Source organism: Periplaneta americana, chromosome 17 (genome assembly GCF_040183065.1).
Source record: "Periplaneta americana isolate PAMFEO1 chromosome 17, P.americana_PAMFEO1_priV1, whole genome shotgun sequence".
Classification (NCBI taxonomy): Eukaryota; Metazoa; Arthropoda; class Insecta; order Blattodea; family Blattidae; genus Periplaneta; species Periplaneta americana.
The window spans coordinates 36,931,137-36,957,642 of NC_091133.1; the positions used below are offsets into that span (position 1 = coordinate 36,931,137).

At 35.4% G+C, this 26,506-nt stretch overlaps 1 protein-coding gene and 1 non-coding gene across 2 annotated transcripts in view; one reads left to right on the top strand and one right to left on the bottom strand.

The window, feature by feature from the left end:
- LOC138692589 (adenosine receptor A2b-like) overlaps nucleotides 1-26,506 on the top strand; it is a 649,225-nt gene that overhangs the window by 463,033 nt on the left and 159,686 nt on the right. The gene's annotated exons all lie outside the window — the stretch shown is intronic.
- TRNAS-GCU (transfer RNA serine (anticodon GCU)) lies at nucleotides 26,148-26,220 on the bottom strand. Its single transcript has one exon. It is a non-coding gene; the product is annotated as a tRNA-Ser (tRNA).

The window sequence follows — 26,506 nt, forward strand, 5'->3', positions numbered from 1 at the left end:
TTCATTTTCTAGATTATCCGAGTCGTTTTGCAAACTGCCATGAAATGGCGTTCTTTTGCTCATTATGTATCCGTATTTGTTTCCTGTGGTTCTTAAAATAATATTTATGTACCATGTTAACTTTAATATGTTTTTATTTATGTAAACAAAGATGCGCAATGATGCCAACACAAAGAATTACCATCGCACACAATCCACGCTATATTCATATTGGCTTGGAGTGGTTTGTTAAAGAATGTATTCAAAACTAATTTAGATACATGTTAAACGAATTATTTTTGCACCAAAAACGGATGCTCCCTGGACCAAATAGTCGTATTTTAATTATGCAATTACTTCATAGTTCCACCTGGTATTGTATGACGTTATGATTGAGATACCTATTGTTAACTGTTTTTACTCATAAAATTAGGCCATAAAAGACAGAGTACAGCCTATAAGATCTCGTGCTCAGAGGGGTGGAGTTCGAGGTTTGGGGTGGCCTACAAACCACAAATCGTGCTAAAGATGTTGCTTTGCTAATTATTCAATATGAAGTGTTGCGCACTATACAATACTGTTACCTATTAACCTTCTCAATGACCACATCGTGTCTGTAGAGTATTGTGTTATAATTCTGAGGTTATTTTCATTGATTTAAGTATATTGTGGTGTGAGAGGATATCGAAGTTTCACCTTATTTTGTTATGTACGTTGGACATTAATAAATAATGTGTCCCATTTTGTAGGTTTTATATACTAGAGAGCATTCGCTTACATAATGTAGATAGACCGGGCGACGCGCGTATTGCTAGAACTAGACAGCGTAGTAGAGGGTTAATAAGCATGTTAATACGTATATTAGCAGTCCATTACGATCTAAATATCTGTTATGCTAATTTTGATGATATTCAAATAGCTAAAACGGATCAAATAAAACGCAAAAATGGGGTAATGGACCAAACGGATTATGTTGTGCTGCTGGAAACGTTGTTATTTCTCAGACTCAAGATCCCCCACAACCATTTAAAAATTTACTTATAGTAATACATCCGTTATTAACACATGTTTTAAATAACATAAGACAGTGCAACACCTTATTACAAGAGTGCCGCTTGGTGACAAAGCCTTATTCCAGTTGAGTGAACAATCCTCAGTTCTTACAAATATATTCTGCTTCAGACGCTGTTAGGTCTAACGTAATACCAAGCTTAAAAGTAGAATTAATTAAACAACTAAATCACATATTTCAATAACTCGATGTTACATCCTTTTTCCGGGCAGGTCTTCAATTCTTCATGAATGTTAAAACTAGAATCAATTCCCTGATAAATAAGACTAATTGTGGAGTGTTATTAATAATGCCTTCATATAATTCAAACAAAAATAACAAATAAATATTTTATTTTAATTTATAATTTACTTTCAATATCAAATCCCACTTCTTCTATTCTATTTTTGATATACTATATCGAGAAAGACTTAAAATTTTAAACAAATTGATTTTCTCAGAGTGTATTTCGTCGCTGCCATAATGGGATACTTTTTAACGAGATAATAGCCCACAGAAGAGCTTCATATTTATTAGAAATTGCTGTGAAATTCGATAATTAATTCTTACAATATGTTCAATATTTATGTCGGGAAGCTTGTCGTCACTTATATGTTTCAGTTACTCCAGTTTTTTTATTCGTGTATTTCCCAAAGAAAATCACGATGCTAATTATTATTATTATAGAATATTCATATGGGCAGTCTTACATTTAAATTTGTTACAGGTTTAGTTATGGATTTGTACATCACATATCTGCCGCTATGGTGTCCAGGCTGGTTCACAATAAACCGGGAACGGAAACGACAACGAGAACCAGAACGAAAACAATATTAAAATAAATGTATATAAATGTGAGCATTCTCAATAGTTAATTTTGAATGGTCACGTTTAAATTAATTTATTTGAACAATATTTCTATTCTCGTTCTCGTTGTCGTTTCTGTTCCCGGTTTATTGTGAACCAGCCTTTATTGACTCAGCCCGAGAAGGTGGAGTGGGGAGTGGAGTAGTCTACAATTACTCAATTGAGATATTAGTTTCCAGGGCTGGTGTATAGTGCGCACAATTGGCCAAAACAAGTCTTAGTGCATTGATCCCAGATTCGGTCCTGAAAAAGTCAATCCAATTTCCAAACGTTTAACTTCAAGTAAACGTAAGAACAAATAACCAATCAAGAAATCTGTGACGTCAAAATGAAAGATAGAGAATTAAATCGAAACACCGGATAAATTTATCATATTTTCCAATGTATTACTTGCCATTGAATTTAAGAGCCGAGCACATTGTAGAAATGTTTGCGATATCAGATTTATCATCCAAACTTTATAACAAACAAAACGTGGTGCCAAGGTATTGTCGACGTCTCCCAATATTTAATTCAATAAATTGACAATATATTCTACCGAGATAGAGTAGATTTTAGCGACTCTTTGTATATACATTACCTATTCTGAATGCTCAAATATTTTTCTTATGTTTACATCAGATGTGGTGTTTACGTTCAAGTTTGAATTGTGAAAACGTAGCCTTACGGCTTTTACGAGAATTATTAATAAGGATTCCTATTCCGATAAATATAGTGGCTTCAAACCTTAAACGAATCGATCGCAATATCAAAATATTATTTAGGTTTCGCAGTACCGCGTAAGGCAGTTGTAATCCTGAAGTAATAACAAAACTTTCCCATTACAGAGGACGGAACGAGTTGAACACTGCATGAATATTTTGCTTCGTAACGTAACAACCGAGGCTCACGGGTCAACCAACCGAATTAATATAAAGTTTTATCAATTTATTTCAGTGCCTAGAGTCGTCTGTTGTAAATATCAACGCGCTGCTCATTCCCTCCCTAGAGCTAATGAGTTTGCGCCGAAGTTCCATCCCTCACTCGTAGAAATGGGTGGGATGCAGAGGAAACAAATATTACCGTTGCCACTCTTCGCGCTTCGTCAAGCCGTCAGCGACCCGAGGCAGAGAATAAGCATTATAATTTTCTGAAGGAATTACAGTATAATGACGGAGTAGTAGAGTGGGATGGGCGTCACACGCGTTATTTGCAAATCAAAGGTAATGGAAGCCATCAATATATGGCGGAAACCTCGCTGTTGTGTGGATTCTCCAACCGTTCGGAAAGAAAATAAATCCGAAGGAAAGAGTTCGGTACACGTCAGAAGCAAGGCTATTCTTTCGTTTAACATATGTATTAGATGCCAAAACCAAACGCTGGTCAAGGATAGAAGCAGCCATCGTAATGGAAAGTCTGGGAATCGATATTCTGATACCCTGCTATTCTTTCCTCCGTATGTCCAAGAGGATGATGAAACATCATTTTCCAATTGAGCGTGATCTTTATCGATAGTGTACACCGCATTCTCTCTTCACGATGGTAGGTCACGAACGAGAAACGTAAAGTTTTAATAAAGCCCATACTAAGTTTTAGCAATCGAGAAGTTGATTCAAACACACTTAGCTTATAGGCATAGATGGACAGGTGTTTAAATGCGACTTCTTGGAAAAGTGATGTCATTAGTTTCCTTTGCTATTCGAATCCACCTGTGTCCACTTTTAATTGCTTGGTTTATTTATTTTTTCTTTTCAGTGGTATACGAGTATTTTTTTACTTGGTTATTTAACGACGCTGTATCAACTACGAGGTTATTTATCGTTGATGGGATTGGTGATAGCGAGATGATATTTGGCGAGATGAGACCGAGGATTCCTTATAGATTATCTGACATCTTCTGTAAGAATTAATTACAATTTATTTATATTGATTCACATAATACATTTACGGTCTTACTAATAAATATTCTTAACTGTCTTAAACTTACACAGTGAATTTCTCGTTTGCAAGTCGTGTGTAAATTCTTGACTAGTAATCACTAAATTCGTCGTGTATAACAATACAACTGTCATAGAACTACGTCATAGCTTCGTCATTATTTAATTACGAAAGGTAACAAAATAACTGAGATTATTTATTGCATCCGATAGTGTGCGCTAGTGTGCCGCGCTAAGTATCGATAGTACAACTGGGCCTGATCGATTACCACGCTTTATTTGGAATATTATTCTAATTATTCTATGCACTCTGATCTATTGTTCTGTGGTTACAAGGCAACCATCATCATAAAATGACAATCGATAGGAACAGCTGTTAAAGAGGCGGCCATTTTTTCTCTATGGTGTAACTACAAAAATGCAATTTATTCCAATCTATAATTACACACACACACACACTGCTTATATATCCATCGCTTATTTATTTTTTTAGTAACGTTTTCTGCCCCAACTCTGCATAAGTCTCGTATAATAATTATACACGGTTATTAGTAAAACCGTTAAACATGTTTTTCACATAACTGTAGGGGTATTAAAATAAACGTAGTCATTGTCAGAGCTCTGTGTGTACTAAATATGTTTAGTATATATTAATTAATTATGTATGTATGTATTTATTTATTTATTCACACTGCAGTGGGTATATACCCGGTGGCAGTGGTAACTAATTACACTCAATAATGACAATAATAAACTTATTAATTAAACATACAATTAATAATAATACTAATAATTAATACTAACAATAATTAATAATAATAATAATAATAATAACAACAGGGAATATACTAAATTAAATGAAACTATCACTTAAAATAACATTTGAAATAAATCTAATTTGTATCTTAAAACTAAGATCGAACTAAACCCCACGAGTATGATATGTTCATATCTGCACAAGGATCTTTCAAATTACACTCATTTCGCTGTCAACTCACTCACTGCACTGGAACTACGAAACATTTCACTGATTCTATCCTGATTTCACTAACACTTCAAAAACATTTCACTGTTCAAATATTATGCACTGCCACTATAAACTATAAAGCTTCACTGACAGGAACACGTTTCACTTACACAGCACACTTCACTGACACGACATACTTCTTCACTGATACAACACACTTCACTGACACAACATAATTCTTCACTGATACATCACTTCAATAACAACATATCATTTATACCCTTTAAATACTGCGTATAATTACCGTCTATTATTAAGGTCCTTAAGCCTATTTTTAAATACATTTTTGGTTGTTGGTAAAGTCTTTAGTAAGTCTGCAGATAAAGCATTCCAGTCCCTGATAGTACGATTGAGAAAAGAAAACTTTCCAGTGTCCGTCCTCTGCCTTGTTTCCCTCAATTTATATGAGTGGTCGTTCCTTGAAGAGTAATTTGGCGGCTGCAACCTATTTTTTATTTCTCTCCAGGCAGGCTCACCTCTGTATGTTTTGTACAATATAATAATATAAAATATTTAAAAATTAATTACAAAGCTTAAAATATGCCAGTAAGGGACACTTTACATTAGATCCGCATGCATACAATTGTGTTACATTAGCCACTAGGCTGGCATAATGATGGATTACAAAGTGTAATTGCATATTCGAGAGGGATAGTTTCGTCATCGTTTTACAAAAACCTTCCTCTTCAGTCCTTATTCCTTAGCTTTTGTCCACATCTGTGGAATAACGGTTAGCTTATCTGATCGTGAAACGAACGGGCCCATGTTCAAAGGTTAGGACACAATTACCTACTGTACTCCAACCAGGAGAAAATCCCAGGGAAATGAGACGCAGAGGGGTAATGTTGTGAATGAATGTTGATATCATAAGGACACATACGTGGGTACACGCATCTCCATTGGCTAACTCTAAAAGCACAAACGATAACACTGATACATATTTTCATTACCCTTGTTACAAAATTAAATCACGGTTAATCTTCTGGTCTTTTAATCCCTCCATACAGGAAATAACATATGCAGGAGAGCGCATGTTTTTTAAACTGACGTTATAACGGTAATATTATCTCTCTACTTCGCTCCAATAGATGACGCAATAGTAAGCACATTCCTTTCACGGTTAATCTCCTGGTTGGAGAACAGTAATTGAGGTTTTTCCCAAATTTTTCCTCAACTAATTGCAGCAAGATTCCTGGCTAACTTTCGGCAGTGGATCTCGGATTAATTTCGCCACCATAATTATGCCTACACTTCCCCTCTTTCATCATCATCATCATCATCATCCTCATCTCCGTTTCTCTCCCATATTTCAGGCTTGCTTCCGATGAAGAGTCGGCTGTGGGCCGCCACCGAACTTGAACCACTTGATAATGTGGTAATCAATTGCTGGTGGTAGTGTACCATGGACTCTCCCCTAGGTTCATGATACCTCGTGCGACAGAATTGAGGGACAATCACAAAAAATGAACACACTCAGCCCCTTCGTATGAGGAAAAATACCCTCAGTTATCAGCTAGGGAAAAGGATCCTGGCCGCATCTACAGAATCACCGATCCACAACAATGGTCACTTACAAATGTATTTTTTGAAGAAAGACCGTCTACAGTCGCCGACAATGTGCGTCTGGGTCAGGCGAGTCCATTAAGTTATGCCAAGAAGTGTTCAGGTTAGTCGTTGTTTCTTTCAGAGCGATCGGATGTCACGCGTGCGGTAGAGCGGTGTGTTTCCAGTACAGTGAAGCTGTACTGCACTTCGTTACTGATCGCTCGCTCCTATCTCTCCTCCGGAACTCTCCCCACTACTGCTATTACTTCCCCTCTTTCGCGTCGCTGAGCTGTCAGAACTAAATAATCGGTTTGTACGTTTGTAGTCTATTTGCTTCCTTTCAAATTAATTTATTTGTAAGTTTTTGCTCGATTTTGTTTATTTTTCGTGAAAATTTATTAATAATTAAAATTGAATAATATTCAATTGCCAAATATTTATCCCAAATATTTATAAGATAATAACCGATGTGCTTAAATCTCATATATTTTTTTAAACCGTTCGCTAACAAAGCTGTATCAACAAGGAGATTATCTACCGTCGGTGGAAATAATAGCGAGATGGTGGTTTGTCGGAATGAGATGTAGGTTTCACTTTATTATTATACGATCACCAGACATTCATCTTAAATTTGAATAAAATCTCGGAATAACCCAACCAGATAATAAGCACAAGGGAGATTCCAATCAACGCCTCAGCGGAACTTCGAATCTCAAGAGCAACCAGTCGAAAATTTACTTCTGAGATCCTACGACCTGATATAAATTGCATTAATATATCGCGTTCCCTGTCGCGACTTCTTCGTGTTAGTATATTATCATAGCTTTAAATCAATTATTTAAGTGAATTACAAATTAAATACTTTATTAATATATAATAGGCTTATTTAAAATATAAGTTTCAAATTCAATAGGAGTAGGCTATAGGGAATCCAAAAAAAAATGTTTAAAAAGATAAAGAATCATTTAAAGCGCCTCATTTTCGCATCAAGGGATAGTACAGATTCAAACCGAAGATTTAAAAGGAGTCATTTATTTCTTACTGTACACCAGTAAACTGTAAACTGAAGCACCATGTTTACTCATTCACTCATCTCCTGCTTTTTCCACAAACCTATAGATAATATCTCTGCTATTTTTCCCCCACTGATACACCATTTTCTTAGATTATATACTCGCTTTTCTTTATAACTACCTACTATTAACCCCTCATTTCATATTACTTGCTCTATTCACATTCTCTATACATCCCCTTCTTTTCATTGCTTCTTCTTTTTCCTCCCACTATCTTCTTTCCTGGACTCATCATTCTTCTTCACCTGCTGACCTACATCTTCAAGATCTCCATTGCAGACATCAAAGAAGTCTCTGTTAACTCCTCCACTTTCCTGATTCCCCTTTCTCCTGACGTGGCCTTGGGGTGACGTCATTACTGATCTCATCCAAGTATTTATTTCGCTCTTCCCGCTTTACCCCTGACTTCACTATCTCTCATTTTTCCTGTCAACGTTGACACATGTGGGGTCGTTGTTCTCAAATCTGAAACCTTAATGAAATCTATTGACTTTGACTTCATACCTTAAGCAACTTCACCCTTTCTTTACATTGAGTTTTATTTGCTATAGTCCTTACTTTCTCCCTTATCTCCGCCCTTTTATTATAATTTATATTCTCACCTTTTTCCGACTCATTCATGCTTTCCAGACAAAATTTGGCACCGAATATCATCACTATTGATGTTTAATTTATCTTGAACTAGCATCGCGTAATGTCTATTACTCCTTGCTGCTTTGAAAAAGGCCACTAAAATCTTTCTTCTGCACTTCACATCGTACTCAAAATCCTCCTCGATACTAATATTACTATTTTAATGATTTCTTGTAGCCCATAATATTCTCCTTGATCATAAAGTCGCCAACCTTCCCAAAATAGGCTATTATTACCCCTTCCCAATCTCTAAAAACTTCTTTCAATTGTCCATTTTTAATATCAATTCCTAACCATTCCAAACACACATTCACAAACACTTCGTACGTGTCCCAAGACTGTTCTTTTTCCTGTTATTCTATAAAAAAATGAAATTGTTGTTCCTTTTCTCTTTTTCTAAGTATTTCAGCTTCCTTTTTTAAAATATTATTCTCCTTTTGTAGATCTTCAAACTTTTTATTAATTTTGTCGATGCTCTCTCTTAGGCTTGTGTTATCCATTCTAATCAGTTGTTTCATCTCACTTATCTATTCACTTCAGAACGACTTTTTTTTATTTTTTTTAATTCGTTATTTAACGACGCTCTATGAACTACGAAGTTATTTCACGTCGATGGATTTTGGTGATAGCGAGATATTTGGCGAGACGAGGCCAAGGATTCGCCACAGATTACCTGACATTTGCCTTACAGTTGGGAAAAACCTCGGAAAAAACCCAACCAAGTAATCAGCCCAAGCGGAAATCGAACCCGCGCCCGAACGCAACTCCGGATCGGTAGGCAAGCGCCTTAACCGACCGAGTAGTGTAGTAGTATACTACTACACTTTGCTCTCGGTCACTCACGTCTTACACATCTCGTTGCTCGTTGAGGACTGATATCCTCGGTATGTTTATTTTGAAAACAATTAGAATTAGGAAACTTACAGTCGACGAGTGAGCTCAGAATGAGAGAGAGAGAGAGAGAGAGAGAGAGAGAGAAAGCAATCCTTTGGATCTTAATATCAACTGCATGAAAATGGGACTTTACCGAATACGAATGCTCTCTTTAAATGTTCTTATTTCCGCAACTCTTGTAGCTCGCTTCAACTGACATCAACAGGTTATTTGTTATTACTACTACAATAGTGGTAAGGCAAACTCGGCTAATTTCGCAGTAGTAAGGTTTTCTGTCTATAGTTATATCCAAAAACGCTTAAAAAACTTCCTTCACGCTGCAGTTAATCACTAGACATCATTCTATTGGTTGGTTTAAAATTTTTATTTTTAAGTGTATCTCAACAGGGAAATATTTCCATCTAAAACATGAGATGGTATGTGTGTGTGTTTCAGGAACTCGTGTAACTTCGCAGTACTGCTCGGGCAATTTCGCAGTAACACTTGTGCAATTTTCAAGAATACTCTTTTTAATTCAAAACATGTTTTAATGTAATCTAAACATCAGTACATGTTTACACAAATGACTGAACACACATTAACAAACTAGTCAATAAATGTAGAACAAATGGGCTTCAATTATTAACACTAATAACAGGAAAAGGCTTACATATTAATTGTAAATTAATAAATTTTTCTAACACATATCTGCATTAAATATTATGCCAGAGATAGAAAAATCATTATGAGAACTATTTACGCCTAATCCGAATCAGTTTCCGCTAGCAAGACAATTGTTGTTCCTCCTTTCTCTGCCATTGTTTGAAGGTGGACAGACTTTGCTTCTTTTTGGAACACATTTTGTTAGGTTTGGTAACCAATGAAAACTCTGTTTCATTTAAATTCCAAATGAGATTAGGCTTGGTACTCGATTCTGCTTTCTCATACACACTTCCTAGCGCATCATAAAAAAATCGTTCAAATTCGAGCGAGTTGAGGTTGCTGCTCTAGGGTAGAACAGATTTTCTGGCTGGCGCATACTTAGCCCTTAGTTCTTCTTAAAGGAAGTTAGGATCTGCGTGCCACTCGAACTGCTCTGTCGGCAATTAGTGGAAACTAGTTAAGAAATTGAGTACCGGCAAAAGCATATTACGAACAAACTATATGAGATAAAGCAACAAGCAAAGGTTCAAATTAATCATAAGAATGTGGAAAATTCATTAATCATAGTGTGATATTTACAGTTCTGAATATTTCGACGATATAATGTCCAGAAATACAGCACTGCAAATTCACTCACGATATCTCAGCAAACACACACCTAATAAAGCAGATAGTTGTGTAACTTTCGCCAGATTGCGTTGCAATGGGATCTTCTTGCATGAAACATCCCCGACAGGTTCTGACATTTATCTGTAATTTTTCTAAGCTTAAACGAACACAGACAACTCCGCAACTAATTAAAATATGAGATACTGCGAAATTATCCACGTTTGTCTTATATTAAACTATTTCAGCTTCTCATAAAAATTCAGAATCCTAGTCTTTTTCTCTGCACTGTACCGGTATTAGGCCGAAAAAAACTCTTTTTCACGTTACTGTAATTTTCTAATTTGGAACCCACTTTATTTATTTTATCCTCATATCCTCTTAACTTTATCCTATTGAAATTATATACATAATCATATTGAACATTTGGATGTTTAATTAATAATGAGGATCATTCTGTAAAACGCTGCACTGGTTCTTTATATTGGAATTTCAATTACAGCGAATGCATCAATTTGTGGAATTTTATACTTGCCCCTGAATAGTCTGTTTAATTCCCATGTATTTGCAGCGAAATTGATCAAACTAATTGGCTTTATTGATTTAATAAAATACTAGATCACCATAATACAAAACAGAAATAATATGCGCATGAAATCTGCATTCGTTGTTGAGTTCAATATATTAATATCTATTTAAGAACTAGATAGAAAGTGTGGTTCAAAATAAAAGTGAAATTTTCATTAGAATAGATATTTGATAGCCGTCTCAACTAGGGTTTAATAATTGGCCTCGTAATCAATTATAAAAAAATATTTATATTTAATTCAATTTTTGCTTTAATAGAAACCCTAGTTAGGTAGGCTATCATTGAAAAATTTATTGGAAATGCAACAAACAATTTAGGCTACAACACAAATTACATTTTATAAAGAATATAAATGATGATTAATTATGAAAATCGATGACTTCAGTGCAGTGGAGGATATCATCTTAAGGGTGCTGTCAGGAACTTTTAATTTTCGGAAGACCTCTGAGGACTCCCGTGGGATTTTGCCTCTAGCCCCAAACATAATTCCTATAATGTCCCATGTCTTGATGTTATATTTGGTCCCCAAATCACTGCAGCATGACAGATAAATTGCATGTTTTTCTTTGCAGATTTCTCTAGGTTGTTCCTCGCTGTTCTCAAAACGGACTGTGGGATCTGGAATGAGTCCACAATGATGAAAAACAAATACTGCAAATAAGAAGTGAATTGTGGACAAAGCATCAGGTTTTCGTAGAAAGACATTAACCTTTAAATATGTCCTTATGATATGCAGCATATCTATGATTCCAGCAAATTCCAAAGTATAATTAAGATATCGATGACAGCGAAATCAATTATTTACGGCGTATTAGACCAGTGAATGAATTAGATTCAAATTCTACTATAAACATTGGCATTGTCAATTTAAAATGCTCTGTAGTGCTAGAGCTTTTTCACGACACTGTAAGAATATGAATCTGAGAACGACTGCATTTGTAAGTAGACTGTAGCATCACAGCATGTGTATTATGTTCTTGTGAAGTCAATCGAAGCAGCTGTTCAAGGTGAGATCTCGCGACAGTGTTGAAAACATTAGAGCTGGTTACCATGGAATCTCTGATTCTAAGAAAGATGTCTGTAAGATTTCTATTTACAGCATACAAAGATCAAAGAACTGCAAGTTTGCGTATATTAAAGGAGACATCTAAAATGATTTTTTTTTTCTTTTCTAAGAACTGAGGCTACGCCAATCATTCTTTCTGTATCTCAGAATATATCCGTGTAGGTCTGATGTACAGTCTAATAGAATATCTCACTGTTATTCTCTGTATGTAAAGTGTGTTATGTGATGTTAACTTGAGTAAAATAAGGACGTTCATTTTGCTTATACAATACACAATCCTGAATAATTTCGAGGGAAAAATTGTTCCGGGACCTTTGGTTAAACGTACCAACGCTCTATCAACTGAGCTACACGGGAACTCTTTATATCGAACCCGGGACCTTTTGGTTAAACGTACCAACGCTCTACCAACTGAGCTACCCGGGAACTCTACCAGATACCGATCTAATTTTTCCCGGGTAGCTCAGTTGGTAGAGCGTTGGTACGTTTAACCAAAGGTCCCGGGTTCGATACCCGGCCCCTGAATAATTTTTCCCTCAACTTTACAGGGAGTTATACCTGAAAGCTTGATTTGTACAATACATAATCCTGTTTTTTTTTTTTACAGAAAATCTACTAATTTTTGCTTAAAATAACTATATTATCATATAAATAATATGAATTTAACGGACGCTTGTATCTTCTAGTAAGTTCCTATTTCTTTCTCCCGCACATTACGACGAAGTATTAGATCTATATTTGTTTATACTCCTATATAATTCATATTTATAACTGGATCACTGTTAAAAAGCGCAAAGAATTGCTAGTATGGATGTCTTAGTAACATCATACTAAAGAACAAGAGTAGTAACCATGCCTAATGGTACATGTCTAGAGACTTATTTATACTTAGTTATGTGTTTATTTGAAACATTACAGTTTACCATTTGGTACAGAGTTACTCAAATGTTAGAACTCTTCGAAAATTGCTGAAGCATTCTTAAAAAGGAGTTTCAGCTACATAAAAATAACAATTTAATTCCCAAAAGTAATATTTAACGGTAGGCTACTTACCTTTTTTCATTCTTTATTTTGGTTATTCTGGAAACGTTTATTTCCAAAATGACAAGTTAATGATATTTCAGGCATTCTTGTTTGAGATACAACGGTTCTTCTGCAAGTCTGTTCTTTAACAGTGCGGTTCTGTTTAAAGAGGCGAGAATTGGCCTTAACCATTGTTGCTGTGTATGCAATAGAGAATTTCTCTGTCTCCCAGAAAAGGCTCGAAACTCTGAAATAGTTTGAAGTGTGTGCCCTGCAATCTGTCTCCATTCTGGAAGCTTGTAGGAAATATTTAAAGAGACAGGTTTTGTAACGTATAATAACATTTTGGAAGATACAATTTGTAGAATACGATGCAAATGCTGTGATGGTTTCGCAAAACCTGCAAGAAATTAGTGCAAAAATTTCAAAATAAGGAACATTGCCTGCTAAAAAAACGCGGTAGGCTGTATCAGATACATAGTCGCAACTTCATGCGTGAATACGTCCCTCGAGATGGCATGTTTAATATAAGGTATCCGTTGCTTATACGCCAACTCTCATTTGCACTGCTTATGCCTAGACACTGTGAATTTTTCGCTTTCCTCAACTTCGCTCCTAAATTTTTCCAATTTATCTTATCGACTGCTGTTTATTGAGATTGTAACCTGGTTCGCTGCTAATCGTTTTATACCACTGCGAACTTTCTATCGCTTCGCATTCTACAGTTACACTGCCTCGGCTGTCGTGCAAATCGAACAATTCGTGCTTCAAATTCCCGCCCTCCCGTGTATCGCTAGATGATATCGCCTTCTACAATTCAAGGTCACATTGGATACATTCATTAGTCTGTTGATCGTCATTTACTTCATTGGAACATATGTCGTGTCGTTTAGAAATTATATGCATACTCGCATGAAAATGTGTCGGTCGAATTTTTTGGGATGGCACCCTAGTACTCGATCAAATTTTGTAGATGTATCCACGTGAACATTTTGAGACGACTGCTGAGTATCCGTTCAACAGTATAGCTTCCATGTTCATTACACATAAACCGTGCCCATTCGCAACTGTTCTCTACTCAGGAATTCAAAGCCAAGAATTAGTCTGAAATACCAGAAAATATTTAAAGAATTTTCCCCCAATGTTGTTGAAACTAGAAAAAGGGGATTATTTGTGACTGGAAAGCAAAATAGCCATCTTATTTTAAATTTATAGTAATTGTTGTTACATAAATAAAGTCAATTCTTTTGTAAAGGAAATACCGATATTATTTTGATGTAAACCTTACTTCTAACAAATACTCTGTAATATCAGAAATGTCCTCAGTTTTAAACAAGCATCACTAAATTACTTTTTAAAAAGGACGCAAACTATAGGTAAAATAAAAGCTCTAAGTTTCATAATAATTTCCTGTCAAACACAGTTATCTGCTTCATTTCCAATTTTAACGTGACGAAAACACACACGACTGCAAGAGATGTTTTCATAATTCTCTTTCATGTTACAGCAACAAAACTTGCTTAAATGCTGTCTAGTTTTTCTGTTCACTCTGCTACTCATTCTGGTGCAGCATAAATGCATCCACTGCTACGCGAATAAGATAAGAATGCCCTGGCTTAAGCATCAGCTTTAACACTACATTACTGCACGAATAAGTGAAGACTCACCATTTAACACGCGAGGTTGAGGCCCGTGAACTCTCTCGCCTTCCTGGTTGCCAGTCGTCACGCAATATCTGTAAGAAAACAAGAGACGTCCCTTCATAAAAAAACACGCTTAGAAATGCAATGTCTGCTCTCAACAACGAAGAACACAATTAATAGTTTTCGTATTGTGCTTAAGATATTTTCATTACATCATATCTAAGAGTAAGATTGGGTCAAAGTTAAGAAAACAACTAAGCAATACTACATCATGCTTAACACGAATAGTGATTACGTGATTACATCCACGAATCCACAAATCAATGCTCCTCCGACTTAACATAAATCAGTATATGCATGCAACAGTTTGTAGGTACACTGATGGAAACAAAAATGCACGGTCCTGATGACTGTCTGAACTTCAAGTACATTTGGTACCTAAAATAATTGTTTTTTTTTTCGTTCATTCAAATATTGTTTCTTTATTGTGTCTATGCACTTTTAAACCTAACTAAATACAATAATGTCATTATGTAATTCCTTTTGAGAACCTTAATTAAAGTGTGAGCAAGAATAAAAAGTTTTCATGTGAAAAAGTACAAAATAATCCCAACTATCGGACTAGAATTGCGGCCTTGTAGAATACTGGTCCGGTAGTTTTGGTGCAATACGAAAATCGGGTATTCTACTGTAGGAATGGTCATAGAATTGGTAGTATAGGTCAGAAAAGAAACTTGAATCCATATAGGCCTATAGAAATAGAAGTATATATTTTTTTAATTAATAATAATAATAATAATAATAATAATAATAATAATAATAATAATAATAATAATAATGATTTATTTAACCTGGCAGAGTTAAAGCCATACGGCCTTCTCTAACACTCAACCAGGAGTAAAGACTGCGTTACAAAAACACTACAAATTTACAAATTACACTACAATTTTACGCACAAAATTGAATAAGATAATAATAATAATAAAAAATAAACAACAAATAAGAAGAAATCGGACATAATATATAACATACAGAAAGAAAGAAAAAAGCATAATAATATGTGAACAGCAGGTCAAAATAAATGAGGCATACAAAAAAAAGACAATTATTCATAATAATAATAATAATAATAATAATAATAATAATAATAATAATAATAATAAAATAAGAATAGTAATAATGATGATAATAATAATAATAATAATAATAATAATAATAATAATAATAGTAATAAAATAGTGCAGTACAAAGTATACAGTGAATACAATATTTCTAAGTACACACAATAAGGAAAATTAAGATTACATATAGCTCAACTTATCACATTAGAGATATAACATTATCGGAAAATATGAAAACAAAAATATAAAATAAGTTGAATATCATTAGAACATAAAAAAAAAATGTGAAAACGTGGAAACATGCAATACAACACTTGTCATAATAGTAAGTTAGTTTGGCAACTCGTCATAAGATAATTTTCTAACTTTGATTTGAAAGAATTCAATGTTCGGCAGCCCTTGACTTCAGGCGGCAGAGAGTTCCAGTGACGAGAGGTAGCAACAGTGAAGGATGAGGAATACAGAGACGATGCGTGAAGTGGAATTTCTAGCGTGTTATCGCGTTGTGATCGAGTATTAATATTATGATAGCGAGAGAGAGTATGAAATCGAGCGAATAAATAATAGGGGGATGAAGAGTGCATAATTCGATATAAGAGAGAAAGTGAGTGCAGATTTCTCCTCTCATGTAACCTAAGCCATGATAACTTCTTGAAAGAAGGTGTTAAGGGTTATATAGTCATATAACAACCAGTGAAATGTCTTTATAGGATATTCAAATAGGGCTCTAAACTACTATTGGTCTGAATAGTAATTTGGGTGTAAGTGTTAAGTTATAAAATAGGTATTTAGCTAGAAGTTCCGAACGTATGAAAATAATTTGAGTTACTTATTTACTGATGGCTTTTAGAGTGTCCGGAGGTTCATTGCTGCCCTCATGTGATCCCTATCCTGAGCAAGATTAATATAGTCCCTAGCATCATACCCCACCTCCCTCAAATTCATTTTAATATTATTCTTCCATCTACGTCTCGGGTTCCCTAAAGGTCTTTTTCCCTCAGGTTTTCCAACTAATATTGTATAAGCATTTCTTAATTCACCCATCGTGCTACATGCTTTGCCCATCTCAAACATCTGGATACAATGTTCCTAATTATGTTAGGTGAAGAATATAATGCATGGAGTTCTGGGTTGTGTAACTTTCCCCATTCTCCTGTAACTTCATCCCTCTTAACCCCAAATATTTTCAAAAGCACCTTACTCTAAAAACATCCTTAATCTCTGTTCCTCTATGAAAGTGAGAGTTCAAAGTGAGAGTCCATACAGAAAAACCGGTAACATATAGCTGTTTTATAAATTCTAACTTTCCGTTTCTGAGAGCAGTATTTTGTAAAATGTGTATACTTGTTAATATATTATTTGTTAACATTTATTTCGCAAATTCAAAAGTATACAAAAAAATGTTTCTAGCCACTACCGTAAGAGCCAGGCTCGTGTACTGTGTCATCTTAGCCAATAATATAACATAACATTTACAAGTTGCAGTGTCCAGTCGATCAGTCCTAGTGAAATGGAGGAGTTACACGACAGCGGAATAAGCAGACCTGATTTTCGAATAAGGATGAGCCAATGGGAACAATAGACAAGCTCACACATTGTTTCGGGCCATCCGGCCCATACCATTTTTCCACGACTGTTCCAAACCTTAAGGGAAGGAGGGCACTTGTGTCAAATTACAATTCCATTTCCACACAACTATTTTTGCTTATAACTTTCAACTCAGTCACTTCCGGACCATGGTTCCTCATTTCAAATTGATACATGTGCCCTTGGCCACCATCCCTGAAAGTTTGTAACACCACTTCGGAAACACCCTGTACATTACAGCTCATATCAGTTTGTGATATTATTTCATAATGACAGAATTCAAAAGCGATAAAATCCAGATCATACAGTAATTTCTACTTTTATATAATTCACGACTAATATAAATATTATCCAATATACATTACTGATAGGAGTTTGTGGAATAAATTCAATAAATATTTCAAATTCTATATCTAGTGCTCACAAACTTGAAGCATTTTGAGAACAGTGTAAATCCGATGCATAGTATACGAGTATATCATAGTATGTGTATAGTACTGAGACAATTTTAATATTTTCAGAATAGCGAAATTTTGACAGTGTTGTAAAGGAAAAAAACCACTTAACATCCTCGCATGTGGCTTCAAGATAATTTTGAGAAATATATAGTCTTTTTTTTAAATTCAAATAATTACAATAACTGGAACAATATTTGATGTAATATAGTCAGATGACATAATACTTTATACTCGAACCTACATCATTTACAAAGTATTTGCTCTTTTCTTTCCGTGCTTATTCTCAATGTCGTAGATTGTTCTGTTATGCTCACAGAGTGCATGCTTTTTCGGGAGTAATATTTTCACGGAGAGGTGACAGGGCTATTGCAGTAGATATGGAGATATACATCACATCATACGGTAGTAACGGGTTAATTAAGATTGCTGAGAGGCCGTTCGTGATTGAATTGATGTTATCAACCATTTCCTGGAAGGACGAGGGAAACCACGGAAAAACAAAGTCAGAATTGCCGGTCCCTGGAATCGAACACCAGACCTCCTGACTACAAGGCAGAAATGATAGCCATTACTCACTCTATTCTGACTGTTCATAAAATAATTCTAGCAAGTGATCTCTAGTTTGTATCTAGCACAGGAGGAATTTCAACATTTCCACAGCTGTGTAATTCTGGCGAGCAGACTAGTGAGTACGTCGCGCAGAAGGAATTCCGTTATTAAACTCTTGTCGTCACTCACGCCCTCTGTTTATGGTACCGCGCAGAGAATATCGCTTCAATCTCAGGAAGTAAATCGATTTGACAACAATTCCCTGCCCAGCACAGCAATGCACACAGGAATGATGGACTGCAAAGCCGATATGACGTGCCTGTTATAAAAAATCTGAGTGATATGTGCAGTCCCTACCAATGAAACTGACTGCGATTTTATGTTTGTCTACTCTAACATAGCTCTAAATGAAAACTTTAGAACAGGGGTGCTTAAAATAGTAGTTATATTTCAAACGTTTAGTGTTTACTTATAAATTAAGCCAAAAACAATTCGATGTTTTGTGATTATGACGATGATAATAATGATGATGTTGATGATGATGATAATAATAATAATAATAATAATAATAATAATAATAATAATAGACTAATAATAAGAGCAAAATGTAGATGTGTTTAGTTACATATAATTCTAAGAGTTAAAAAATACAATTTAGTGTTAAATAAGACAATTTGGATCGAAGGAATAGTTAACATAATAAAGAAAAGTCGATATATTAAAAATAAATACACTATAAAAGTAATATTTGAAGAAAGATCATATTCTACAAACGAAAAGCAGTCTTTCTGACAATCGGCTTTTGAAAGTAGTAAATATCCGACAGCGCTTTACACAATGTAGGCCTACTGTATAATGAGGGACATAATAGTTGAGCGACTCCAGTTCTTTCCAAGTCAAAGAATGCCACACTGCGCATGCTCCGAGCCGAAAGTTTTCGATCACATGAATTCTATAGATGCAAAATTCCCTATATTCACTTTCACAAATTGAAGTTTAACAGTAACTGGTCGTAAATAGACGGAATTTTTAACTTAACAACGACTTTCAACTAACCTTTTGCTTCAAATTTAGTGCCCTTTGAATTCAAACTGTATAAATCATTCGAATTCATTCTTAGCAAGCAATATGTGGACGTAACTGAATTATGAACAAAATGGAATTTAGAGGATTTTGAATCTAGAGGATTCATATGTTCATGAGGTTCGCTTCGCTTTTCTGTTTAAATATTACATACAGTACCTATGCTAAGAATAAATTAAAACTATAGCCTTTTATGAACCGCACTACAAATCGAAACATTTTCGCTCGCTCAACAATATTATGTTCGAGTGCAAATATCTGTAGTAATGTCACGAGAGGTCTGAGATCTGCCGATAAATCCACGAGCGAAGCGAGTGGATTTATCTGGGAAATCTCAGACCTCGAGTGACATTTATTAGGACTATTTCGTGAATAAAATAAAAATGTAAATAATATATCCCTAAAATTCGATCACAAAATGTTAATAATTGTATATTTACGAATACTTAACCTATTCAGACATTGTGAAGTTGAAATAGATGAATATCGATTACTGCAATAAAGAAATTCGATGTTATTATTCAGTAATGCCAATTGCGAAAAGCGAAATACAGGTTTAACAATGTTAATTACACGTACTGCACTTTTCTCTTATTATTATAACATAAATACATTTTCATTATCTGCTGAAATCATGATTTAATTTAAAATTTTATAATATAATTATAGTAACCTAATTAATACATTAATTAAATGAAGAATTGTTGAAAACGCATTTATCTTATCTGAATGAAGGAATGTAATTTTTTTCAAATAGCCTACAATGGACATGGAATTAGAAGATGAAGATGTATTTTATAGGCTACAATAGGTAAGGTTAGCTGTGTGAGCAGGACCAGTGTCAGCTGCTCCTTATTTCGACCGTTACTACGTGCTACAGGAAAGCATTTTTTATAGCTCGACAAATGCATTCTCGCTGTAGTGTGTAACGGAACTAAAGCTGCATCTACACAGTTCAATATTCCAATCGCGTACGCATGCAATCTGTGTATAAACGTACGTTAAATTAAAATGCATGAAGATTTTGTGTCTATATTGTGCGTTGTTTTGAACGTCGTCTTCACTGCGTAAATATATTAATTAATATTAAATATTAATCTTGCATTCATTGCTTTAAAGTTGAAAGAAAAGTTTAACCGTGTAGTTGTATTTTAATGTATTCATGATCATCAATTCACGGGGAAACAGTTGGCGACAACGACTAAACAAAAGAACGACCATGCGATAAATTGATAGCGATAAATCTAGCTGCAAAAATTATCGCAAAGTCTGACTGTGATTGGTTGGAATTCAAAATTTCATTACACTTCATTGGTCGAAAATGGAATGACGTAATATAAACGAAATAGTCACTTTAATATTTCCGAATGAAGCTCCTACTTGCAAAACTGTCTACATCCATTTTTTTAATTGAGATAATGGTGGATATACAATTTTTATGAACTTCCTTATCAATATGTCAATAAGTTTTTCTTAAAAACTTTCACAGTCGCTTCCACCAATTAGGAAAGGAGCTAACATTTTTCATTCAAAATAATCTATACTGGATATAGACAGTTTTGCAAGTGGACACTTCAATAAATTATCACTTACGAACTCGCGATTACAAAAATAAATTAAGGTCGCACAGAGCTGTACTAGTTTCTCTCGATGGCGGGATGTTATTGAGAAGGACCGCACGGCACGGCTAATTTTATACCTAACTTCTGCGCGATCATACCAGTAACAATGAAGGTGGAGGCATTGGAAGTGGTCACAAAAGTTACATTAGTTCATGGCCTATCTACTAAAAACATAATTCGGTTCTAGCTCATAGTGTTGTTACAGCAAGCACTTGGAATTCTGTACACTGATCCCGGAAAACGTGTCCAAACTCGGTACGGGAAATACGTATTTTACGTCAAAAATTGAGTAACTTCGTCCCCATGACAACTAATTGCAAGTGACTGGCCCTTACTCAGTGACACACCTATTTAATGATGCCGATACTGTTGACTATTGTTACATGCTGTGTGACCTTGATAAGTAAGTTTCACAACCCTGCACTTTTTAGAAAAGCATAGGGTTGAAGTTTTTTGGAAAATCTGTTACAATTATATGAAACAACATTTTTTTTGTCAAGTAGGCTGTATTGTAGATTCTGCATGACTTCGACAGCTTATAATGTTTAATTCTGCATATAAAGTAGAAATTAAAGAAACTGCAATTCAGGAAATTACGAAGAAGGAAAGATTGGCCAATTGGTTTTCATCCAATGGCGAGTACTTACATCAAATTTTCGTCCCACTTTTGTCGGCACTTGTGTCAGTAAAAAAAACTTTTGTTATTTCTCAATGGAACTGGCACAAAGTCATTAACTTCTAACTGTATTTATGCAAACGGGTGTAGCGAATAAGATGGTAAAAGTACGAGATCATAAGCCTGTTGTTGGATGAAAACAAAAAAAAATTATAAATATATTAGTATTGATTTTGATATACTTCTAATAAATTATTTAACTTTACAATTTAGCGAAAATATGTTGTGTACAGTGAAGAACTCCGTATATTTAAATCAGAAATAAATAAAACAGAACTTTGTTATTTTAAGTGCTGAGAAAGAAAATATACAGCGAGTTCAAAATTAAAACAAAATAAATGAATATCAGAGTTGAAACATTGTTTTTACACTGAAAACATCTCTCGGAATGTAAAACAACATGCAAGCCAGTACGTATGTGGAAGTAGGAGTACAATGGCATGCTGTGGATGACTGTACAAAACTCCGTTTGTCGAGAAATCTTTAAAAAGAATGCAACGGCAAACTAACGCAGATTCACGCTTGTGTTAATCTGTGTTCAACATAATTCTCCCGTTACATTCGCTACAATGGAGAAACCATTTTTGAAGCGTAGGAGATGACAGTGAATACAGACAGAGTTGATGCTATTACTAGTGTAGACATATTTCAACTTGAAATGTTGGGTGTTGAAATTCTGAACTATTATTCCAGTGCGAAGTATTCACGTGGGCGTTTATGAACTGGTAATCCATCAGTCACACAGCTTCTCGTGTGTTCTCGCTGTATTGTTCTCCCCATTATTTTAACTCTGAACACTCATATTAATTGTTTAACATGCTTGGTTCGCAGTGAGAGAATGTTCATTATTTGTAGTACAATACTGCTTTTAGTAGATATGTTTTCTTTTACTTAAAAAATAAGAATTCAAATCTAGTGTAGGTATCCCAAACGTATTCAAGTTCAGAATTTACTCAGTTTACTGAATGAAATTATATTAATTTTATTATAAATATCAATAAATATTAACCTTACATACTGGGCATTCAATAAGTAATGACTAGACCTCGGATTTTAGGTAAAAAACTATTTTGTTCCTCATGATATATACAAAAGAAAAGTTGTATATATACGAATTATGGAAATATATGTTCGAAAATGCCGGTCCTATACAACCTAAAAATACCTAATTTCACGTTAGAAACTATTTTTACCTAATTTTACATTTTCCAATTTCTACAGTTGGTAATATGGAAACGTTGTGTAATTCTGTATGTTCTGATTGACAACAATCGCAGCTAGTACTCTACACTGATGCAGCCCCGTACATGATTGCTGCCGTTAAATTACTTAAAGTATTTTACCCTGCCTTGCTCCATATTACTTGTCTTGTCCATGCCATGAATGACGTAGCTGATACGATACGGCTTGAATATCCACAAGTGAATAAGCTGGTTTCCACAATTAAAAAGGTTTTTATTAAAGCACCTAAGAGGATTCAATTATTTCGAGAGCAACTTCCCAATGTGCCACCTCCACCAGAACCTATTCTTACCCGATGGGGAACATGGTTACAGGCCGTGGAATATTACAGCAAACATTTGGAGGACATTAACAACTTTGTTTTGAAAGTGGGGGAGGATGCAGTGAGCATTACTTCAGCTAAAAAACTTCTGCAGGACCCAACAATTGCCCGGGATATTGCATTCATCAAATCACATTATGTATTTCTGGTCCCCACTATTAATGCTCTAGAGTCTTCAGGCAAACCGGTCTACACGCAACTGGGATTGATAGAAGAGGTGACAGAAAAAATCAACTTGGTTCCTGGTTATGTTGGTGAAAAAGTTTCTGAAAAACTCAAATCAGTGCTTCAAAAAAAAAAAAAAAACCAGGACTGACAGTTCTCCACACAATTGCTGACATCTTGGCTGGCAAAACACCTGAACATGAATGTGCTGTTCCCTTGCATCTAATACCAACATTTAAATATGCTCTGGTGTCATCAGTTGATGTGGAACGCCCATTCTCGGCATATAAGATGGTGTTATCTGAGAAGCGATGCAGTTTCTCAATGGAAAACTTAGAAAAGGTGTTAGTTGTTTACTCTGGCTCTAATTATGGACATGTACAATGAAAAAATGTCAAATGTTTCGGCTAATTTGTAATGGGAAATGAAATAATGTCATTTTTTGTTCACCTATTTTTGTAATTTTAGAACCTATTTTGATTTGTGATAGAACCTATTTTAGGTACCTAATTTAAGATTTTTAGGACCTAAAAGTCCGAGGTTTAGTAATGACAATAATTTTGTAAATCAGTGCTCCTAGCAATGACCATTGAAATTTTTTCTACGTAATAGAGCAGCGATTGTCTCATAAATTTGTAATATTGAAAATCTCGAAGTAGACATAGTTCGTAAATATACAGGGGCTGCTTCTAAATTCTAGTAAACAATACAGCCCTAAAGGTATTACTCGGGACAAATAGGAAGACCGCTGGTCTCCGAGAGCGCCACTATGATGTTTATACACGTGTTAGGCGGGAACGGCGAATGGAGGGAAAAAAAAGAGAGCATGTACACAATCTGCAAAGATGCAGTATCTACCCGAGACATATATTAATATCTCGGAGCGTGAACTTACATCGAAGATATAATCGTAGCAGGCAAGAGGTTCCGGAGGAAGGTAGTAGACTACATACCACTACATGTCAAAATGTTAGCCATAGCTGGGAAAAAGGGCTATGTTATAGGCACAAATTACACGCCCGAAATGTTAGCTTTCTCTAATTCTTTTGCTATATTTCCCACCGATTTTTCACTCTTTCCCAATGCTTTCACTGTTTTTTCCACAGCTCTTTTCAGAGGAATAACTAGACCACGCTCTTTTTTCTTCTTTACAGAACTTAAATACATTATGTATATATATATATATATATATATATACAGTATATATATATATATATGAGGGGCTCACAACCAGAGTGGACCAAGTCCAGCAGTGATCAGTTTGTGGATTAATACAATCTCGGATGAAGAAAACTTAGATCTATTCATTGCCATAATAAATAAAGCCCATAACTCATGTCTTACTCCACAGAGAGCAGCATTTCCTATGGAAGGTGAAGGTTGCTAAGTGTGAGCCAGGAACTTTAAGACTCAATATCTCAGAACTATTCCAGATGGATTAGGTCCACTCTGGTTGTGAATCCCTCATATATCTTTCCACTTCGCGAACGTATTTTGCCTGCGGTGACTTTCTAGGCGGAGTTTCCATGTTTCAAAATTACACACAATGCTATCACTACGTATAGAATACTTCCGAAGCAGTGTTGCCAACCATACGATAATTTGATATCATGTACGATCGTACGCTATAACCCGCAGATGGTGTGTGAAATGTATGATCTTATCGGCAAGGAGGGTAAAACATGTCAAAAAGAGAGGACTTTAAACATTTATTACAATTTACATTTGAAATTTTATATATACATTTCTGCAGTATTACGGGTATATTTCATTTGTACATTTATAGCAGTGTCTGCATGTAATACTTCTGCCGTACAAGCATTGTATAAGTCGTACAAGTGGACTATCGCAAAACATATTTCTATAAACATTGCTATCCTATGTCTCCAAGTCCAGGTGACATGACAGCTTGATTTTGGTAAACATTATTATAGTGACAAGAAATCACGCAGTGTCCATTACTTGTGGCATACCGGCGACGCTGATATAACCTCGGCAGTTGTGAGTGTCGTTAAATAAAACATAATTTAATGTTTCATCCTTCAAAACGACCCTAATTTTTATTTATTTTTAAGGAGGAACGTCCGAAGGCTTGCTCCGCTCCTGTTCTGTGAATGATATTTGTTGCCGAACGGTCGCGCTCTTGTACGAATACACTTCGCTACACCCTGAACTCTCTGATCCGTGGTCTCTCTGCTACAGAACCAGTCTCATGGAAGCGTGGGAAGATTCGACCCACAGATTATTGTTCAGGTTTCGGTTTGTTTGGATGACGGTGAAATTCATCACATGTTTGCCTTTGGGAGAGATCTGAGGCATGCAGAATCACAATTTCTGCTTTCTCTTGCATAGTCTACGTTCCATCCCTTGCATCCATTTCATCTGAATTTGTTTGCCTGCAACAATGTTTTCAATTGCAAATCTGGCTTTCAGGTAGGTCTATGTGAAGCTGGCTTGAATAATTTCAAGGGAAAAATTGTTACGGGGCCGGGTATCGATCCGGGGACCCTTCGCTTAGCGAACGAATGCTCTACCGACTGAGCTACCCCAGGAACTATACACGACACCGTCACAATTCTTCCCTTTATATCCAGACAACTCAAATGGGCTGACAAGACGCCAGAAACCCAACTTTGAGTGCACGCATTTGTGTGACTTAAATTGTGGCTTTCTGTTAATGTACCTACAATAACGAATATTATGCAAATCTGGCTTTCAGGTAGAAGCTCCCTGTGTTGCAGGCTTGAATATTTTCGAGGGAAAAATTGTTCCGGGGCCGGGTATCGATCCCGGGGCCCTTCGCTTAGCGCACGAATGCTCTACCGACTGAGCTACCCCAGAAACTATACACGACACCGTCACAATTCCTCCCTTTATATCCACACAACTCAAATGGGCTAACAAGGCGCATAAACCCAACTTTGAGTGCACACAATTCTGTGTGACTTAAATTATTGTGGCTTTCTGTTAATGTACCTACAGTAACGAATATTATGCAAATCTGGCTTTCAGGTAGAAGTTCCCTGTGTAGAAGGCTTGAATAATTTCAAGGGAAAAACTTCCGGGGCCGGGTATCGATCCCGGGACCCTTCACTTAGCGCACGAATGCTCTACCTACAGAGCTACC